Genomic DNA, 10111 nt, shown 5'->3' on the forward strand with positions numbered 1-10111 from the left:
CAAAAAGTCTTAAAGTAAATAGTATCTAATAAATAATTTACGTAAAGTTTTCAAGAAAAAGTATTTATTCTTCTATATGTCACTTTCAACTTTAATTAACTTGTCTCTCTATTATTGCTCCGTTGTTATCTTCTTCTTGTTGTATTTGTTGCTTTTCTATCTTCTTTCCAGCTAACATGCTTATCTTCATTCTAGTTGTACGTCTGGTATAATGTTATCTTCTCCTTTACCTCTCGAACATTGATGGTCTGGATATTTGTATCCAATTATCTTGCAATATCTTGTTAATAATCCGTCTAAAATAAATCCTTTCTTAATTGTTCTTGCAGTAGATTGTTTTTCTGGGTTAAGTAACGTCATTATCTATTGTCTGACATCTTCCATATCTGTTTATCGTAGTTCTTTTGAATTTGAATAAATCATTTTATGGTCTCTTGAATAATAGCTCCATAGTCGAAACAAGTTTTTATTAAGCTTGGGTTAGTTTTGGGTAGTGCGATTAGCTTGTTATGACCTTGCAATCTTGGGTTATATAGTTTGTGTTTGGTTCTTGGATATCTGTAGCTTTGAGGTTAAGGTTTAGAAAAGTTTATACTTTGTAGATATTTTCTATGTATCCTCGGGCTAAATGGTTATAAGTTTTTTAATCTTGGTTGATTTATTTATATTTTTATTTGTTATTGCTACTGAATAATTCGCACTTATTATAAATTAAAATTTTTGGTTTATTAAATTTTCTTTTATAGCGGTTATTATACTTTTTTCTATAGGTTTTATAATTCTATCATCTGCTAAATATAATTCTATTGGTGTATCTATTCCTTCTCTAAAACATGTTTTTATCAATATTTCTGTTCCTCCAAGGTGTACATATTTTATTGGGTCTTTACTTTTTATATCGTTTATTTCTTTATTAACTATTCTTTTTGTTACTAGTGGTATACTAGCTCTTCCTTTTGCATATCTACAGTCTATTACATGTTCTTTTGGACTTACTACGTAGTATTCTTCCTTTTTTCTACTAAATATTTTTTTATTGTTGGTATTTTAAATATTTTTTCTACACTTAAGTCTAACTCTTTTCCTTTTATTTCGTCAAATATATTACTGTCAAATATTATTTTTTGATCTGTTCCTTCTTCATTTAAATATTCTTCATTTGTTATTATTTTTATATCTTCTTCAGTTATTTGGTTCATTTTTATATCTTCAGTCATTTGATTCATCTAATTCACTATCTATTTCATTATCTGTTTCATTCTCCGAAATTTTATATATACTATCTTCACTTTCTAATTCATAATCTATATAATCTACCTGCATATATTCTGTATTTTCTATTTTTATTTCTGATATTTGTTTATTTTTTGGGTTTTTTGGTAATTTACAATCTCTAGCTAAATGTCCTAGTTTTCCACAATTATAATAAGTACATTCTTTTATAGATTTCTTTTTCCTATATGGTGTTTTATGTTTATAATTTTTTACATGATATTTTTTTCTTGGTTTCTTATATTTATATTTTGATTTTTTGTATTTCTTATATTTCTTATGTCTTTTTCTTTTTTTATAATATCTTTCTTCACATCCAAATTGAGGTGCTATTTTATCTTTGCAACATATTAAATTTCTTATTAGTGTTTTTTCTATTTTTATTTCTTCTCGATATTTTTCACATAGATTTCTATACCATTGTTGTAAAAATTTTATTGTTGCTCCTAGGTATCTACTATTTTTGCTTCGTCTCAACTCTTTATTATTTTTGAACTAAATGGTTCAGGTAATTTACTAAAATATAATTTTCTTATTTCTTTACTTTCTTCTATATTATATGTTCCTTTATAATAATATTTTTTAAATGCGCACGTATACTTATCTATAGCACATATTACATATTGCTAATTTTAACATTAAATTCTTATTCGTATCTTTTTCTTTATTATGCTCTTCTTCTTCTGTTGTTATACTACTAAATTTTCTCTTATAGCTATTTCATATTTTTTCAATATTTCTGTTGGTAGTATTTTAGTAGGTATTGATGTTCCTTCTGTTTTATTATCAGATCTTAATACTTTTTTATTTGCTTCGGCTAGGTTTAAATATTATTTAGAATATTTGCATAATATTTTTTTCTTGGTTTCTTATATTTGTATTTGAGAAAATGGTCAAATACCCCTCCAACCTTCACCCCAAATTCCAACTACACACTCAACCTTTAAAGGTGATCTATTACCCCTGAACTGTTTTAAAGTGGAATTATTATCCCCTGAACTATTTTAAAGTGGAATTATTACACCCCCAAAAACTGACAATCAGTCACTGCAAATGTGGTGTGATGCACGCGCTGCCACGTCATTGTCACGCCATTTTTTATTATTTTTCTCTAAAAAATTATTAATTTAACTTTATTATTTCCTTTTTTCTTCCCAATTTTCCATTTTAATTATTATTTTTCTTTCTTCTTCTTCTTCTTTATTTCTTCTTCTCCAATTCTTCTTCTTCTTCTTCAATGGTACCCAAGAACCCATCAATGACAATTATTATTTTTCCTTTCTTCTTCAATTCTTTTCCTTCAATTCTTCTTCAATGGCATCCAAGAACCCATCAATGACATTTCTTCTTCAATAGCATCCAAGAACTCATCAATGACATTCAAGATTAATTTATCATCTTCCTCATCTCCTCATTCAAGAATTCAAGTCCTTAAATTTTTTCAAGTTCTTTTTCCCCTCTCCTTAATTCTTAAATTTTTTCAAGTTCTTTTTCCCCTCTCCTTAATTCTTTCTCCATTTTCATTTTTTTCTCCATTTTCATTTTTTTCCATTTCACATACCTTAATGCGTCAAGTTTGCATAATTTTTCAGTGTACCTTAGTTACACTTGCAAAATCAGAATCAAAATCACAAACTATTGCAGTGGTCATTTATTCTGATGCGCCTCCAATGAAAAGAAAGATAAGAAGGCACAAGAAGCAATACACACATGAGAAAAAGCCTACTACTATAAGAGATTTTGTTGCAATGGAAACACATGAAAATTCATTGGTACCAGTTGAACCCAAAATTGTTTGTAGAAAATTCTCAATGTGAGAGACCAAAATGGAATATGGTAGCAGTCATATGGATTCCTCAAGTTCTTGAGAAGTTGAAAATGTCATAACCAAGCATATCGTCAACATCTTCTATTATCTTTGGCTTCAACTTCTCGAATCTGTCAAAGCTATAACCACTGAGAATTAGTTTGATAAATTAGTTTTGGATTAGATGCCATTGTTGAGTTCTTGAAGAAGAAGGAGGAAAAAAATTGATGGTAATTTCATGAGAACGATGATTCTTGGTATGGTAATTTGGTTAATGAGTATGTAAGTTTGATAAATTAATTTTGAATTGAATGCCATTGTTGAGTTCTTGAAGATGCCATTATTGATTTCTTGAAGAAGAAGAAAAAAAAAAAATAAAGAACGATAATAATTAAAAATAAATTAAGAAAATAAATAAATTTTGGTCATGTCAGCGTAAAAAAGTCAACTGACGCGCCTATGGGCGCGTGTAGTCACATCCGGTGACACATCAACACCTGGGGTAATAAATTCGGTAAAGATAAGTTGAAGGGGATAATAGGTCACCTTTAAAGGTTGAGTGTGTAGTTGGGATTTGGGTAAAGGTTGGGGGTTATTTGACCATTTTCTCTTTATATTTTAATTTTTTGTTTTTTCTTATATTTCTTATTTCTTTTTCTTTTCTTATAATATCTTTCTTCACATCCAAATTGAGGTGTTATTTTATCTTTACAACATGCTAAATTTCTTATTAATGTTTTTTTCATTTTTATTTCTTCTCTATATTTTTTACATAGATTTCTATACCATTGTTGTAAAAATTTTATTCTTGCTCCTAGGTATCCACTATTTTTGTTTCATCTCAACTCTTTATTATTTTTGAACTAAATGGTTCAGGTAATTTACTAAAATATAATTTTCTTATTTTTTTATTTTCTTCTATATTATATGTTCCTTTATAATAATATTTTTTAAATGTACACGTATACTCATCTATATAGCACATATTACATATTGCTAATCTTAACATTAAATTCCTATTCGTATCTTTTTCTTTATTTTGCTCTTCTTCTTCTGTTGTTATACTACTAAATTTTCTCTTAGCTATTTCATATTTTTTCAATATTTCTGTTGGTAGTATTTTAGTAGGTATTGATGTTCTTTCTGTTTTATTATCAGATCTTAATACTTTTTTATTTGCTTCGGCTAGGTTTAAATATTATTTAAAATATTTACATAATATCTTTTTCTTGGTTTCTTATATTTATATTTTGATTTTTTGTATTTCTTATATTTCTTATGTCTTTTTCTTTTCTTATAATATCTTTCTTCACATCCAAATTGAGGTGCTATTTTATCTTTGCAACATGCTAAATTTCTTATTAATGTTTTTTTCAGTTTTATTTCTTCTCTATATTTTTCACATACATTTCTATACCATTGTTGTAAAAATTTTATTCTTGCTCCTAGGTATCCACTATTTTTGTTTCATCTCAACTTTTTATTATTTTTGAACTAAATGGTTCAGGTAATTTACTAAAATATAATTTTCTTATTTTTTACTTTCTTCTATATTATATGTTTCTTTATAATAATATTTTTTAAATGTACACGTATACTCATCTATATAGCACATATTACATATTGCTAATCTTAACATTAAATTCCTATTTGTATCTTTTTCTTTATTTTGCTTTTCTTCTGTTGTTATACTACTAAATTTTCTCTTATAGCTATTTCATATTTTTTCAATATTTCTGTTGGTAGTATTTTAGTAGGTATTGATGTTCTTTCTGTTTTATTATCAGATCTTAATACTTTTTTATTTGCTTCGGCTAGGTTTAAATATTATTTAAAATATTTTTATAATATCTTTTTCTTGGTTTCTTATATTTATATTTTGATTTTTTGTTTTTCTTATATTTCTTATGTTTTTTTCTTTTCTTATAATATCTTTCTTCACATCCAAATTGAGGTGCTATTTTATCTTTGCAACATGCTAAATTTCTTATTAATGTTTTTTTCAGTTTTATTTCTTCTCTATATTTTTCACATAAATGTCTATACCATTGTTGTAAAAATTTTATTCTTGCTCCTAGGGTATCTACTAATTTTTGTTTCATCCCAACTCTTTATTATTTTTGAACTAAATAATTCAGATAATTTACTAAAATATAATTTTTTTATTTCTTTACTTTCTTCTATATTATATGTTCCTTTATAATAATATTTTTTAAATGTGCACGTATACTCATCTATATAGCACATATTACATATTGCTAATCTTAACATTAAATTTCTATTCGTATCTTTTTCTTTATTTTGCTTTTTTTCTTCTGTTGTTATACTACTAAATTTTCTCTTATAGCTATTTCATATTTTTTCAATATTTCTGTTGGTAGTATTATTTTTCATATTTTTTCAATATTTCTGTGGTATCTCGTGTCTTGAGCCGGGGGTCTATCGGAAACAGCCTTTCTACTTCTTCAGAGGTAGAGGTATGGACTGCGTACATCTTACCCCCCAGACCCCACTAGGTGGGAATACACTGGGTTTGTTGTTGTTATTGATGTTCCTTCTGTTTTATTATCAGATATTAATACTTTTTTATTTGCTTCGGCTAGGTTTAAATATTATTTAAAATATTTATATAATATCTTTTTCTTGGTTTCTTATATTTATATTTTGATTTTCTGTATTTCTTATATTTCTTATGTTTTTTTCTTTTCTTATAATATCTTTCTTCACATCCAAATTGAGGTGTTATTTTATCTTTACAACATGCTAAATTTCTTATTAATGTTTTTTCTAATTTTATTTCTTTATATTTTTCACATAGATTTCTATACCATTGTTGTAAAAATTTTATTCTTGCTCCTAGGGTATCGACTAATTTTTGTTTCATCCCAACTCTTTATTATTTTTGAACTAAATGGTTCAGGTAATTTACTAAAATATAATTTTCGTATTTCTTACTTTCTTCTATATTATATGTTCCTTTATAATAATATTCTTTAAATGCGCACGTATACTTATCTATATAGCATATATTACATATTGTTAATTTTAACATTAAATTCCTATTCGTATCTTTCTCTTTATTTTGCTCTTCTTCTATTGTTATACTACTAAATTCTTTTCTTATAGCTATTTCATATTTTTTCAATATTTTTGTTGGTAGTATTTTAGTAGGTATTGATGTTCCTTCTGTTTTATTATCAGATCTTGATACTTTTTTATTTGTTTCGGCTATGTTTTAAATTTATCTACCATTTCGTCAGATAAATAAGTATTCATTTTCCATATAATGCTTTTTCAAAATATTCACTTCAATCACACACATAACAAAATATGATCATTTTAGATTACTATATACTAGATTATTCTTAAATAACATATTGTTCAGTCACTATTAGCATGGTAATCTGGATGCTTTTCCCTTAAACAACACCTCTACTCTGGCTACTCCCCTATCACGGCTTTCTTGCCTCACCGGTTTCACCTTTAGGATGACATAGTTCTTAGGGATTTTTCTCCTTTTCACTTTCCTAATAAACTGCAATTAAGAAAGGATTTATTTTAGACGGATTATTAAAAAGATATTGCAAGATAATTGGACACAAATATTCAGACCATCAATGTTCGAGATGTAAAGGAGAAGATAACATTATACTAGACGTACAGCTAGAATGAAGATAAGCATGTCAGCTGGAAAGAAGATAGAAAAGCCGCAAATACGATAAGAAGAAGTTAACAATGAAGCAATAATAGAGAGACAAGTTAATTAAAGTTGAAAGTGACATATGGAAGAATAAATACTTTTTCTTGAAAACTTTACGTAAATTATTTATTAGATACTATTTACTTTAAGACTTTTTGACAAACATGTGTCATTATTAGTTGTAAAGCTATTCATAGCTTAGTCTTAAATTGTATAGACATTTATAGGATTTAATTAGTTTTTGTCTTTTTAGAAGACTTTTTGAAGTTGGTAGGTTACGTGTAAAGTTATAGGTGTAAAGATGTAAAAAGTTTACGCGTTTTTTGAACGTTATAAATAAAAGGCAGAATGAAGGCAAGCCTTCATGCGTTGAAGCAAACACTCTTCTTTCACAATAAACTTTTGAATATTTAATAAAAAACAGATATATTTCTAAGTAAAAGCTATGGATGAACAAAGCTTAGAATTATCAAACCTACCAGAACAGGTATATTTATTTATGATTATGAATAGCTAAATTCATAAATTCCTAACAATCATGATTTGATAAAATAAGTTCATGTTAGTTGTTTTATAGTAGAATTATTCGAAAAATAGCATGCTAAGAAGTTTATTAGCAAAGTGGAAAAGGAGAAAAATTCCTAAGAACTATGTCATCCTAAAGGTGAAACCGGTGAAGCAAGAAAGCCCTGATAGGGGAGTAGCCAGAGTAGAGGCGCTGTTTAAGGGAAAAGTATCTAGATTACCATGCTAATAGTGACTGAAGAATATGTTATTTAAGAATAATCTAGTATATAGTAATCTAAAATGATCATATTTGTTTAGATGAATAACGTACAAAAACTACAACAATATAAAGAATTAAAACAAATAATATCTGAAAAACATAAAGAATTAAAAATAAGGATGATCTACCAAGGAGATTAAAGATACGACAGAAAAAGAAGTAATAATAACAGTCAAAAAAATAAAAATAGAATTTGAAATAAAGGAAGAAATGCAAAAAGCAGACATAATATTAGGAATAAAATGGTTAGAACAAGTAAAATCATACAATATAGAACACACACAATTATCTATAACATATAATAAAGAAAGATTACATATAATAAAGAAAGATTATTCATTCCGGTCTATAATTTTTTCTCAAATGGTGACCACTTTTCAGCCATCAAATCTAATAATCCGGCGCATGAGTATGTTCCGGCCAGTTCTTTGGTGACTATCTTGTTCAAGATCTACTCATCTCTTGATTTCGAGATGACCCTTATCTTTTATACCAGTTTCCGGCAATTTTCCAGTGGCACATTGACTTTCCGGTGATGTTTACTACTTTTTAGATCACTTTTTCAGTTTGTTCCATTTCAGTTGAGGTTTCCCAGATGTCCAAAGCAGTCCTTATCAATTTTCTTGCAAATATATTCACCAAGTCTCTCACCGATCCTTGTATTAGTTACACCTTGACAAGTTTGGTACATATGTCTTCTATGCACCAGCTTGAGGGGGAGTGTTAAGAATATGAGTAGGAATAGAAATATCATATAGAATCCGACTTGGAAAGGGATTGTAATGTAGTGTCCTATTAGGAAAAGGATTAGAATGTTGTGTGTATAAATAGGGCCTTAATGTAATAATGTAGTTACAACAATTCAATGATATTTTTCTCTTATATCTCTCACAACATCATTGACATCGTGGATTCCAAAGCTGCAAATAATCTTCCATAATCTCTATCCTGTGTTTCCTGCACCACAAAAACAGATGGCGAATACAATTAGATTTCACTGGAGATGTTTTTTCTCTTCCAAACATCTCTTATTTCTTTCCAGCCAAATATTCCACATGGTACACAATGGTTCAGTCCAAATCTGCTTCAACTTGTTCCGAATTCTCTCTCCCTGCCAACTTAACATGAAGCTAACATCCTTTGGCATCACCCTCTACACACCAAACATACAGAAATTATGTCCAAACTTACCAGGTTGAATCACAATACAGCAGTGGATTATTGGTGGTTTCTCCTGCTTCCTCACATAAAAAGCATCCGCTACCCATTGAAATACATACCCCCCGTGTGGTATCTTGTGTTAGACCAGCACTCTTGGTGTACCTAAAACAAAAAACCTTGAGGGGCTGTATTTTCCAAATCATTTTCCATGGCCAATCAACCTCCCAGTTTCCAGCTTGCTTCTGTAACTTCTTCCCCCAGAGAGTACACCATTTTTATCATCTAAGCAAATCATCCTATTCTTGCTGTTATCATCCAGTTTAATGAGCTTAAATAAAAAAATAATTAGCTGATTTCATCCACCTCCCAATCATTAAATTATCTTCTAAAAAGGTAAATTTCATTCTGTGTTGGAAAGGAATAAAGCGCTTGTCTAACCACTTATCCTCAAACTATTCCCCTCCCTCCCCCTCTTTTTTTTCTTGTTTCCTGGAAAATGTTCTTTGACATCACAACTATGTTTAATCTGTTTTCTTATTGCAGGTCAAGTTGTATCATGTTGAACAAGGGTAAATGCATTGTGGAAGCTGCCTCTTTCTTACACAGAACATTGAACAATCACTCCACAAAGCCAAATGCAGAATTTAAGCCTCTTGCTTTATCCAGCCATGACTCTTAATTGATTTGACCGTATGAGCAGCTGCTGATATGTTCTCCCTACTAGTGTACATCCTCTGCTTCACCATGACTATTTCTTTTGCTATGTACATGCATCAATATTCAGTGAAACCAATCAATTAGTATTGTTTTAGCAGTAGAAGAACCATGTGAGACCACGGTTCAAATTTCTTTAGAGACAAAAATGCTAGGCGTTTTCTTCCCATCAGCCTTGATTTTGGTGGGCAAGCCATATGAGTTACTTGATAACTAGTGAAATAGTCTAGGTGCATGAACTGGCTGGACGCAGTGGCGGAGCCACATTGAATTCAGGGGGTTCATCCGAACCCCTTTCGTCGGAAAATTATAGTAATTTTTACATGGTCAAAAATAGTTTTATGTATATATAGTAGATGTTGAACTCCCTTCGATTAGTCCGTTTATTTACTTTTGAATCCCCTCAATGAAAATTCGGGCTCCACCACTGGCTAGACGTTGTCATTGTCCAAGAGAAACAACAGTAACAAGTTGCACGTTTATGAATACACAAAAATTCATTGTTACACCCATTTAAGAATTAAAAATGTTGTACACTTTGATCATCCGGGGCTTAAGTTAAAGTACCTATTCTAGACATCGAGTGTAATTCAACATCTGCCCAGTCACTTGCTGTTTCCTGTTAACTTTCTATCTGGTAAGATTTTTGGGGTGGATGGCGTTTTATACC

General features: G+C 29.0%; 1 non-coding gene across 1 annotated transcript; it reads left to right on the forward strand.

Annotated features, from left to right (window-relative positions):
• The first annotated feature begins 7644 nt into the window (after window positions 1-7644).
• LOC107873430 lies at window positions 7645-9775 on the forward strand. The gene is made up of 2 exons (XR_007056410.1): window positions 7645-9120; window positions 9271-9775. It is a non-coding gene; the product is annotated as an uncharacterized LOC107873430 (transcript).
• The last annotated feature ends 336 nt before the right edge of the window (window positions 9776-10111 follow it).

Source organism: Capsicum annuum, chromosome 6, assembly GCF_002878395.1.
Source record: "Capsicum annuum cultivar UCD-10X-F1 chromosome 6, UCD10Xv1.1, whole genome shotgun sequence".
Classification (NCBI taxonomy): Eukaryota; Viridiplantae; Streptophyta; class Magnoliopsida; order Solanales; family Solanaceae; genus Capsicum; species Capsicum annuum.